This window comes from Anas acuta, chromosome 10, assembly GCF_963932015.1.
Source record: "Anas acuta chromosome 10, bAnaAcu1.1, whole genome shotgun sequence".
Taxonomy (NCBI): domain Eukaryota; kingdom Metazoa; phylum Chordata; class Aves; order Anseriformes; family Anatidae; genus Anas; species Anas acuta.
The window spans coordinates 22,408,390-22,419,726 of NC_088988.1; the positions used below are offsets into that span (position 1 = coordinate 22,408,390).

The window sequence follows — 11,337 nt, forward strand, 5'->3', positions numbered from 1 at the left end:
TCCCTCTGTGCACCCAAGGCAAAAATCCTGGACTATTCTGCCTCAACACTATTTTCAGACCCAATTTGTCAAGTCATCTAGCAGAGGATTTCTCTCTTGTTCACTCACTAGCTTAGCAGAGCACCAGTTTACATAGGTGCTGGAGCAGATTCCTCAACCATCTGAAGGGACTTGATCCCAGAAAAGTTCAAAACTGCAGATGACTCATGATTTTGTGGTGAAGCATCTATTAAATGAGAGCTGTTCCGCTTAGGGCACAGTGAGACAATGTGAGAAGAACCCTGTATCTCACTGATTGAGGCTTTATAACTCTACAGAATTGTCAGTCAACAATAAATGGAAAGTGCAGGAGATATGTTCTTTCTTCCTCCTTTCCCTGCCATACATTAGCAGAGAGATTGTGGTGGGATATAGGTTCAGAGCCTCACAGAAGAAGGATTTGAACCCAGGCTCTCCACAGTCTGCACCACTGCCTTCCTGACGGCTTTTGACTATTTTAATTTATTTTATTTTATTATTTTATTTTATTATTTTATTTTATTTTATTTTATTTTATTTTATTTTATTTTATTTTATTTTATTTTATTTTATTTTATTTTATTTTATTTTATTTTATTTTATTTTATTTTATTTACTTTATTAGTATTATTCTTCTTATTTTTCTGGATGGTGTCTAAGTCTTGGGGGGGAAGAACCAACTGTGGGAGGAGGGAATGCTACTACTGTCTGTGACAGTGGTGATTTCTGGACAGTGTTAGCAACAGAGCTTCTGCAGAGAAGAGAAAATGCCAGGCAGTCTCTCTTGGTATTCCATGTACTGAGTACTGAGTGCAGTTTTGGGCTCCACAGTATAAGAAAAAGTATAAGAACAAACCAGTGCACTGTGATAAAGAGAGTTTAATAGGGTACAAAAGGAATAAAAACCAACAAAATAAGAAATGAGAATATTGATAATTTATAATGTATCATAGAATCATAGAATCATAGAATATCCTGAGTTGGAAGGGACCCTTAAGGATCATCAAGTCCAACTCTTGACACCGCACAGGTCTACCCAAAAGTTCAGAGCATGTGACTAAGTGCACGGTCCAATCTCTTCTTAAATTCAGACAGGCTCGGTGCAGTGACCACTTCCCTGGGGAGCCCGTTCCAGTGTGCAACCACCCTCTCTGTGAAGAACCCCCTCCTTATGTCAAGCCTAAATTTCCCCTGCCTCAGCTTAATCCCGTTCCCATGGGTCCTGTCGCTGGTGTTAATGGAGAAAAGGTCTCCTGCCTCTCGACACCCCCTTACGAGTATAAAATATATAAATATTGTTTAATTAATAATATTAAATACGTATCATTTTATAATAATGAAACAATGCCATACTGTACAACACAGTCAAGAAAGTGGATTTAATTAAATAAATAATAAATCCCAGGAAATTAAATAAAATTTTAAAATGTAAATTTAATACAAATAAAACCCAGTTTTCCCATCCCAATGAGTTCCTATCCCCATCATCACTTCCCATCCCACTGATCATTTCCTATCCCAACAACGTCCCAGTTCTGATCCCAAGGCTGAATTCCCAACTCCCATCCAGCCATCCATCCAGCCATGCACCCATTTTCTGCCGTCCGTGCTGGCCATGCCCACATCCATGCCCAGCCTGAGCAGCGGGAGCGGGCTGCATGAAATAACTGAACATGAAATTATGAAATAACATGAAATAATAAATAAGGTAACTTAATTGTTGCTGTTGTTAACATTGCTTCATGACAACAGATGCAAACATGGATCTTGAGTTGAGGGCAAAGGTGACCTTGGATCTGAAGCACACAGGCGTTCGCTAATGTCCCCTCATCCGGAGTGAATCCACAACGACTCGGAAGGAAAACTGAAGTCCAAAGCAGTGCACTGGGATAAAGAGAGTTTAATAGGATAGAAAAGGAATAAAAACAAACAAAATTAGAAATGAGAATATTGATAATTTATAATGTATAAAATATGTAAATATTGTTTAATTAATAATAGTAAATACTTATCATTTTCTAATAATGAAACAATGCCATACTGTACAACACAGTCAAAAAAGTGGATTTCATGAAATAAATAATACAACCAGTACATTAAATAAAATTTAAAAATTTAAATTTAATAAAAATAAAACTCAGTAAATTAAATAAAATTTGAAAATTTAAATTTAATACAAATAAAACTCAGAAATTTAAATAAAATTTAAAAATTTAAATTTAATACAAATAAAACCCAGTAAATTAAATAAAATTTAAAAATGTAAATTTAATACAAATAAAACCCATTTTTCCCGTGCCAATGAGTTCCTATCCCCATCATCACTTCCCATCCCACTGATCATTTCCTATCCCAACAACGTCCCAGTTCTGATCCCCTCGGTGTCCCAGTGCAAGAAGAGCTGCAGGCAGAGGCCTTGCAGAGTGAGCACCTAAGGAGAGGAATGTAATCCAGAAGGCAGCAAAGAAGAGCAATGCCCCGAAAGAAGAGCTAAGTCTTGTCTCTCAGCCCTTTGGTGTCCCAAGCAGCAGTTGCCATGGGCAAGCTTTCCCAGCCCAGCTGCTGCCAGCATCCCCCCAGCTTGCCATTGCCACCTTCCTGGGTGAGGCGCGCGCGCATTTGCCATTGGCATTTGCCGTTGCCCATCCCTGAGAGTGGCAAGCAGTGCGTAGGTCCAGCACGAGAGAGGGGAGAGGGCAAGCGAGAGGGGCAAGGGCTGAGGAGCGTGGCTGAAGCTGGAGCAGGTGCCTGCAGAGGTCTCTGTGCCTGCCTGCGTGCTGAGCGGGCCTGGGTGCTGCGGGGGCCGTCGAGGAGAAGCCCGAGGTCGGTCACGGGTAGCCGTAAGAGTAGGCTCTGGCGTGGTCCTTCTGCCGCTGCTCGAAGAATTGCCCGGGGCCGATCTTCATGTGGTGGGCCGCCCGCTGCCGCTCCTCTTGGGCCAGCTTCTTGAGGCGCTCCCGCTCGGGACGCTGCTGCGGCGTGATGGGCACCGACGACTCCTGCTCCTCCAGCGGTGTGGGCGCTGCGTCGCCGCCCGCCCAGGGCCCCACGCAGGGCACGTAGTCCCCGCGGGGCTGCGCCGGACGCTGCAGCGTGCGCGGCTGCGTGGGCAGAGGCGTGGGCAGTCCCCTCCAGAGCGGGGGGCTCTGGAGGGGACTGCGAGGGGGACTGGGCAGGGCTCTCCTGAGGGCTGGGAGAAGTTGAGGCCTCTTGAGGGGAGCCAAGGGAGGCTGGGGCAGGGTTCTGTTGCGGGCAGGGATGAATTCCTGCTGGGGGGGCCTTTTGGGGAGAGGCTTGGGCATGGGTCTCCTGCGGGCAGGGTCGGGGGGGCTCTGGAGGGGACTCAGGCGAGGCTTGGGCAGGGCTCTCCTGAGGGCAGTGAGGAAGTCAGGGTTGGGGGGGCTCTGGACGGGAGCCAAGGGAGGCTGGGGCAGGGTTCTCCTGCGGGCAGGGATGAATTCCTGCAGGGGGGGCCTTTTGGGCAGGGCTCTCCTGAGCTGGGGCCGGGCTGCAGGCTTGAGGGGGGAGCTGAGTGGCGGCACAGCAGCTGCAGGGGTCTGCAGCGCCCGCCCAGCCTGCACCTTGTCGGGGTGCAGCCCAGGGCTTGAGGGGACCTCACCCAGCGCTCTGGTGGCTGCCAGTCCCTGTGTGCTGGGCTCCTCGATGTCCTCGCAGAGGTCGGGCAGCTGCGAGAGGAAGCGCTTGAGGACAGGACTGCTGGGGACAGCGGCGAAGGCGTCCTGGGGCTCCACGGCATCCAGGCAGCTGAGCAGCTCCTCCAAGCCGGAGCTGTCCAGGTCGGCCGGGAGCTGGTCCTGCAGGTGCTGCAGCTGCTGGCTGTCCCCTGCCAGCTGGGGAAAGGCCTCGGCGAAGGCATCGGGGCCCAGCTCCAGCAGCTCCAGGGGCTCCTCAGGCACCTCTGCAAGTGTCGCCGCTGAGGAAAAAGCAAGCCAATGCAATCCCCCAAGCATCCCCCGCTGCCAGCTTTGCCATGGCTCCTGGGTGTGGGGCGCCCAGCGGCCGGCTGGGCCAGCCCCAAACTCACCGTCGGGCGTCGCTGTCTGGGTGCTGGCGGTCGCTGGAGCCTGGGCAGGCTTGGGGGGAGTGGGGCCGGGCAGCGGGGACCCCTGGTCCTCGCTGAGCCCCACGGCATGCAAGCAGGGCTCCGGCAGCTGCCCCCGGCTGCTGCTGAGGGTGCGGGGCGCGGGGAGCGCCTGCCCCTGCAGCGGAGGCCCCGGCACGAGGAGTGGTGGGGGGCCGGGGTAGGCAGGGGCCTGCAGCAGGCAGGTGCCTGCGGGGTGCAGGAGCTCCCCATGGAGCACGGCCCTGGGCCTCAAGCAGAGGGGAGCACCATCCTGGGGCACCAGCGTCCCCGTCCACATCAGCAGGGGCTGGGAGACACTGGGGGCACCCACAGGAGCGCTGTGGGGGAGCTGCCCCACAGCAGGGAGCTGCCCCACGGCGGCGGCGGGGAGCTGCCCAAGCTGCAGGTGGTGCCCCTGGGCTGGGAGGTGCCCCCCAGGTGGCAGCTGCACCCTGGCGGGGAGCTGCAGCACCTGCCCCTGGACCCCCGGCACCACGTGCCAGATGGTGGCCTGTGGCAGTGCGGAGGGGAGGGTGGGTACCTGGGGGGGCTGCAAGGGCAGCGCCATCGCTCCGGGGAGGGAGGGAAGCAGCCAGGCAGCCACCGTTGGCGGCACGGCTGGGACGACGAAGGGGGAGTTTTGCGTCTGCGGAAGCCGCGGAAGCCGTCTGGGGAAACCCTCTGTGGGAAAAAGGGCGCTGGGCTGAGCTCTGGGGCGCTGGGCTCGCCAGCAGGGCCGCAGCCCCGGGAGGAGCGGGAGCCGGCTGCTGGACCTGCCATGGTGGCTGGAGAGTGGGGCGGTTGCTTGGGGAACGCGGGCAACGGGGGTTCCGTCCCAACGGCTGACCAGCCCCTCGCCGACATCTTGGGGAGGACTGCAGGCTTTGGAGCCAAGCAGGCTGCCCAGCGCAAGACTTGGCCATCCCCAGCAGGCTTTCCCTCCCACGCAGCACTTGCCATGCCCAGGACGCTTCCACACCACCACTTGCCCGGCCCAAGGCTTGCCCAGCCCAGGACCAGCTTCTCGGCCTCAGCGGCAGTGCCCATCCTTGCCATTTCACCGCATGGCACATTCCCAGCAACCCAGACGAAATCTGCCCCATCAACACGAAGCGTTTCTTCAGCCAAAGAGACCTCGTCCCAAAGAATTCCCCTCTCTTGGAGGACTTCTCCAAGCACTTCCTTCCCCAGGGAATGGTACCCACCCCATTCAAGACTTCCCATCCCAAGGCTTTTGCTTCCCAGGGATTTCCTTCCTAGGGAACATTGCCCATTTCCTAGCCCAATGGCTTCCCACCCCAAAGAAGTCTTCCCATGCTGTAGCCCCGAAATGCCCCCAGAGGGCACCTGGCAGCTACTGGGAAGGAAATGAGCTCTGTCATGGTGAGCTAGCCACTCAAGGCCCTGCTCTTTGGCCCAGGTGTCTGTGAGGCGGTGTTGGCAAGGAGTCCTGTTGTGAACATAAGAACATAACGTAACAGAAGAACATAAAATCACATCAGAGAGAAAAAAAATGTAGAATAACAGAACGCGACATAAGAACGTCAAACAAAGACAACTCTCATGATGTGGTCTGATAGGATGGAGGAGAAAGCAGAAATCCAGCAATGCTGTCTTTCCTACTCCTCAAAACCAATTCCGTTGACAACTGGGAATGCTTCCAGCTGGAAAAAAATGCCAAAATGAAGTGGAGGACTCCTTGCCATCACTGTGTTTCTGGAGCACACCTCTACCTTTCTGTCCAACAGGGGGTTCTTCTTGGGAGATAATTGCCCAACATGAAAAAACACAACCAAAGCCAGAGGACCCATCTCCGCAACAAGACGATAAATAGAAAAGACATCTCTAGATGCAGACCCCAGAGCTCCAATTCACTATGTCCCACTAGTGGAAGTTATTTTTTAGGCTTTGTTTTTAAGGCCACTGGCTGCCTCCTCCCTTATGCTGCCCATTCTCCCTGTTGTCCTGTCTTCTTTCTCCTGCATTGCTTCCTTTCCTTGGTGGACCTTGCTGAGCTCTTTGATGTTTTGTTGTATATATATGTATGAAGACATAAAACTGTTAGAGAGTGTCGAAAGAAGGGCAACAAACAAGAGGGTCTCTTTTAAGAGGGGGATTGAGGTTTGTGGCAAGGTTTTGGTAGCAATTTAGGGGCTGCACTGTGCTGGACACAGCAACAGACGCACCATAAGCCAAAGTCAGACAATAAGCCAAGGTGTGTTCACGTGTGGTTTACTGTGGTTTACGTGTGGTTTACGTATAGAAGAAAGTTTTCGCCTATTGGTGAGTATACTGCAGATTTGCTGCATTGTTCTAAATGAAATAGCAAGATAAGTGATGGCATCGTAGGCTGGGAAAATATTTCTAGAGTATTAGCGCATTTTGAGCATCATTTTAACTGTTTATGCAAACATGAAAATTATTAAAATCAATGTTTATTTAGGTCTGTATGTAAACAGGTGATCATGTTGTATAGCATGCAGTAAATGGTTTGTGAATGCTGCTTGAAGAATGAAAAGAGTAAGTCAGCTCCACAAGGAATAAATGAATTTTGTTTATTTGTGCAATGCAGAGATTAGAATTAGACCAACAGCATGGAACCAAAGTCTTGCTCTGTGCCTTTTATCTGTAGGACAGTTCATGGAGGCTTCAGCAGCCCTATCTGTTTTCTAGCACTCTGAAATGTCCTCTGTGGTGCTGCACCCAGTTGAAAGCCTGCACTGATTGTGCTGAACTTTCCTAACAGGAGGCACAGGTCCTTCGTCGGACGCTGTCTGGGGATGTATGCTGCGATGCGGGCAGATGATGCTGGCCCAAGCACTGATCTGCAGACACTTAGGGAGAGGTGAGTGCTGGTCCTGAGGGAACTTCGGTATTGTCTGCAGACGCTTCTTCGTAAGTAGAATCATAGAATCATAGAATATCCTGAGTTGGAAGGGACCCTTAAGGATCATCAAGTCCAACTCTTGACACCGCACAGGTCTACCCAAGTTCAGACCATGTGACTAAGTGCACAGTCCAATCTCTTCTTAAATTCAGTCAGGCTCGGTGCAGTGACCACTTCCCTGGGGAGCCTGTTCCAGTGTGCAACCACTCTCTCTGTGAAGAACCCCTTCCTGATGTCCAGCCTAAACTTCCCCTGCCTCAGCTTAACTCCATTCCCGCGGGTCCTGTCGCTGGTGATAATGGAGAAAAGGTCTCCTGCCTCTCGACACCCCCTTACGAGGAAGTTGTAGACTGCGATGAGGTCTCCCCTCAGCCTCCTCTTCTCCAGGCTGAACAGGCCCAGTGCCCTCAGCCGTTCCTCGTACGTCTTCCCCTCCAGGCCTTTCACCATCTTCGTAGCCCTCCTCTGGACACTCTCCAACAGTTTCATGTCCTTTTTATACTGTGGTGCCCAGAACTGCACACAGTACTCGAGGTGAGGCCGCACCAGCGCAGAGTAGAGCGGGACAATCACCTCCCTTGACCTACTAGCGATGCCGTGCTTGATGCACCCCAGGACACGGTTGGCCCTCCTGGCTGCCAGGGCACACTGCCGGCTCATATTCAACTTGCTGTCTACCACGACCCCCAGATCCCTCTCTTCTAGGCTGCTCTCCAGCGTCTCATCGCCCAGTCTGTACGTGCAGCCAGGGTTTCCCCGTCCCAGGTGCAGGACCCGGCACTTGCTCTTATTGAACTTCATGCGGTTGGTGATCGCCCAGCTCTCCAACCTATCCAGATCCCTCTGCAAGGCCTTTCCACCCTCATTCGAGTCCACAACTCCTCCAAGTTTGGTGTCATCAGCAAACTTGCTCAAAATACCTTCTATTCCTACATCCAGATCGTTTATAAAAATATTGAAAAGTACCGGCCCTAAAATGGAGCCTTGAGGGACCCCACTGGTGACCGCCCGCCAGCCTGACGCAGCCCCATTCACCATAACCCTTTGGGCCCTGCCCGTTAGCCAATTGCTCACCCATCGTATGATGTTTTTATTTAGCTGTATGCTGGACATTTTGTCCAGTAGGATCCTATGGGAAACCGTGTCAAAAGCCTTGCTGAAGTCTAAAAAAATCACATCAGCTGGTTTCCCTTGGTCCACCATACGGGTGATCTTATCATAAAAGGAAATCAGGTTAGTTAGGCAGGACCTACCCTTCACAAAACCATGCTGGCTGGGACCAATGACTGCTTTGTCCCCCAGGTGCGCCTCAATACGTTCAATAAGTACTCCATTAAAAGCACAAACCCTGAATTTATTAGTGAGACTTTCTTTGATGCCCTGGTAACAGTTCCTAATGAATCAATTCATATTCAGCTGGGTGAAATCATCCCAGCCTGAAGCAGAGAAATAGGCATAGAAGGAGAACAAATGGGGAATCCTGTCGCCATTATTTTATAAACCTTTTAGTGTAACACCCAAGTTGAGGCCAAGGGAAAACCTGCCACCGTGGGACAGTGCTCTTACCCTTCTCTTCACTACTCACTTGTCAGCAGCACGAGGTCCAAACCCCCCTGGTGCAAGCTCTTAAGCATGCATGTCACATCCCAGGATGCTGCCAGTGGAGTGTTTGGACTTTCTGTATGGATCTTATGTTGTTATTTAATGGGTGCTTAGAAATCCAACAAGGTCTAAACACAGCCTGTACTTTTAAATAATCTTGGAAGCTCATAGATACTGGAATGGCTATCAACACGCAGCATGATCCGTCAGAATATGTTTGCAGTTGATGTTTTTGTTTTGTTTTATTTTCCCTGTTTTTACAATCTAGCCTATGATGATAAAGGGCAGCTTGATGATAAATAACAAGCTTGGAATTCTAGGAGCTCTACACAAAATGTAAATATTCGAGATGAATTGAAATGTCTTTTAACATCTCATTATAAAGCTTTCTGCTGTCTAGACATTTGATCAGTGTAATGAAAACGTCACCATTTTTTATTCTATATCAATTTTTCCTTTCAGATTGGCAATGGGAAAAACACAAAAAACAACCAGAAGAATATCACAGAATCCTACGATGCTTTCTCGACAGGAAGGCTTGCTGTTATTCAATCCACCAGATGGGTAAGAACAAACATAAACTTTCAGGTTTTTTCCACTGAAATTTCTCCTGTGTTGAATCACTAATTTGCAGTATGTTAATTCATAATTTTAAAAAGTGGATGTGAAGACAATGTGTATGCTTATACAAAAATAAAAAGGTATGCAGATGGGCGCAAAGACTAGTAGTACAGAAACATTCCCTGAGACCTAAATAAAGCCATGTACTAGAATCTAGCTCTTGATAAACTCTGTAAGCCTTGGGTACCAGAGTCAGTAATGTTAGAATAGACAGTCTTGTAGCTTATTGCTGTAATTTGTAATAAAGGGCACTAACATTTGTTAACTTGTAATTCTCATTGTAGTTTAGAAGCCTTTTGTTTATTAAAGAAACTGGCACTCCCTAAGTTTTGAAAAGAGCATAGATTGAGAAAATAATTGTTATTGCTAAGTACAGATTGCAGTTACTCTAGAATGTTTGACAGTCACGGTATTTACTGTATATTGTTCCCACATTCTTTATGGTCTCATTTTTCTTTGATTTTGTGTACGTGTGTCTTTTTTTCACTCTGAAAACAGCACAGGTGGGTGTTGGAGAGGGGAAGTCAATTGGAGAATGGTTTGGACCAAATACAGTTGCTCAAGTACTAAAGTAAGTGAGATCATACCAGTCTCATTCAGAACGTACTCCCCTGGGGCAGCCAAGACAAGGCCCAGGCAGAGTTTTGAAGGCTGCATCTCCCCCTGTCCCACAGTCAGGAATGTACTTGCCATCTCTTTACAAGTGCAGCATGGAATGTCATGCCACAGCTCGGTGTGCAGGTACTGAGTTGGGAATGGGTGACCTCTAAATTTTAATAAAGGAAGAGCCTGAGGAGAAGAAACTGCAGGAAAGTCTCCTGCTATGCCGTCTGCATGCCCTCACCAGTCACACCACAGATGTATATTCCTTTCTGCACAGTGGCACAGCTCTGGCAGGTCGAGAGTGCCACCGTGTAGGTCGGAGTGGTGGTGTGAAACATCAGAGAGAAGCCATCTCGGCTGAGGAGGGAACTGAGCTGCAATTCCTCCCTTTCTGAGCAGCAGTTCTGCCAGCAAGGCTACTGGATAAAGATGGGCAGCTCCTCATAGTCTGGGAGCCACACTGAAAGGAACTGAGGCTGCTCAGTTCTCCAGGGGTACGTGGAGGTGTCTTACCTCAGGCAGGGGCTAGGCTACAGGTCCTGCGAGCTCAGCAGCAAGTCTTTGACACCCTGGAACAGGCACATGATCTGAAGAGGGAGGGGAGCTGAAGCATGCCCTGGACTCCAGATCTTTCATGGCCAAGTTTTTCATGGTGAAACACTCACCCCCATTTCTTTCTGGCTTATTTGAAACAGCTAATTCTGCCAGTGCAGCTTAAGAGTGTAGCTCCCTTCCCCAAAGGTTTGGATTTTGCAGAAGTGGACATAAAACTGTGTGCTGCTGTCTCCCACTGAAGTTTTGGTGCCCCAAACCCTTAGCTGATTTAGCTTTTAATGCCCCATTTCTGCTGTGCACGCAGGCTCAGGCAGAAGTAATTCCACTGAATTCAGTGGAATTTCTTAAGCAAAAAGTAATCTGCAAAACTGGCATAGGAATTTTTTTCTTTTCCAGATGAGAAAAGACACAACTGGGCAAGAACCCATTGCAGAGACTGTCGAGTGCAATAAAAAGTAATAAACTTGATGTAGTTGGACTGTTACTGTCACTGCACTTAGCAGTAAGACAAAACAGTTTGCACATGGTGCAGCGCATGTTTTTCCTGGTACCACTCAGTACCTATTTTTCTAAAGATATTAAACATTTAATGTTTAAAGTTTTCTTTTTCTTACATGGAGACTTTAAAAAATGCAGAAAGGATGTTTTTTCTTAAGAAAAAAAAATAAATAAATCAAATGGTTCTGAGTGTAAAGCTACCCTTTTGATCCAACTAGTTTATATTAATTAGTACCTTAATGTTTTCTAGGAAGCTTGCTTTATTTGATGAATGGAATTCATTAGCAGTTTATGTATCTACGGGCAATACGGTGGTCATTGAAGACATCAGGAAGTGACACCTCATCAGTTTTCTGGTAACAGTTTCTGATTTGACTCCATTTGCCAGCATGTATCTAAACATGAACAAATACTTGGGGGGCCATGGCTTTGTCTTGCAAGGGTAAGAAGAGGGAAGAAGGACATACAA

General features: G+C 49.0%; 2 long non-coding RNA genes across 2 annotated transcripts in view; one reads left to right on the forward strand and one right to left on the reverse strand.

Annotated features, from left to right (window-relative positions):
* LOC137861949 (uncharacterized) overlaps positions 1-11,337 on the reverse strand; it is a 74,831-nt gene that overhangs the window by 46,068 nt on the left and 17,426 nt on the right. The gene's annotated exons all lie outside the window — the stretch shown is intronic.
* On the forward strand, positions 8,627-11,215 carry LOC137861950 (uncharacterized). The gene is made up of 3 exons (XR_011099942.1): positions 8,627-9,155; positions 9,711-9,783; positions 11,119-11,215. It is a non-coding gene; the product is annotated as an uncharacterized lncRNA (long non-coding RNA).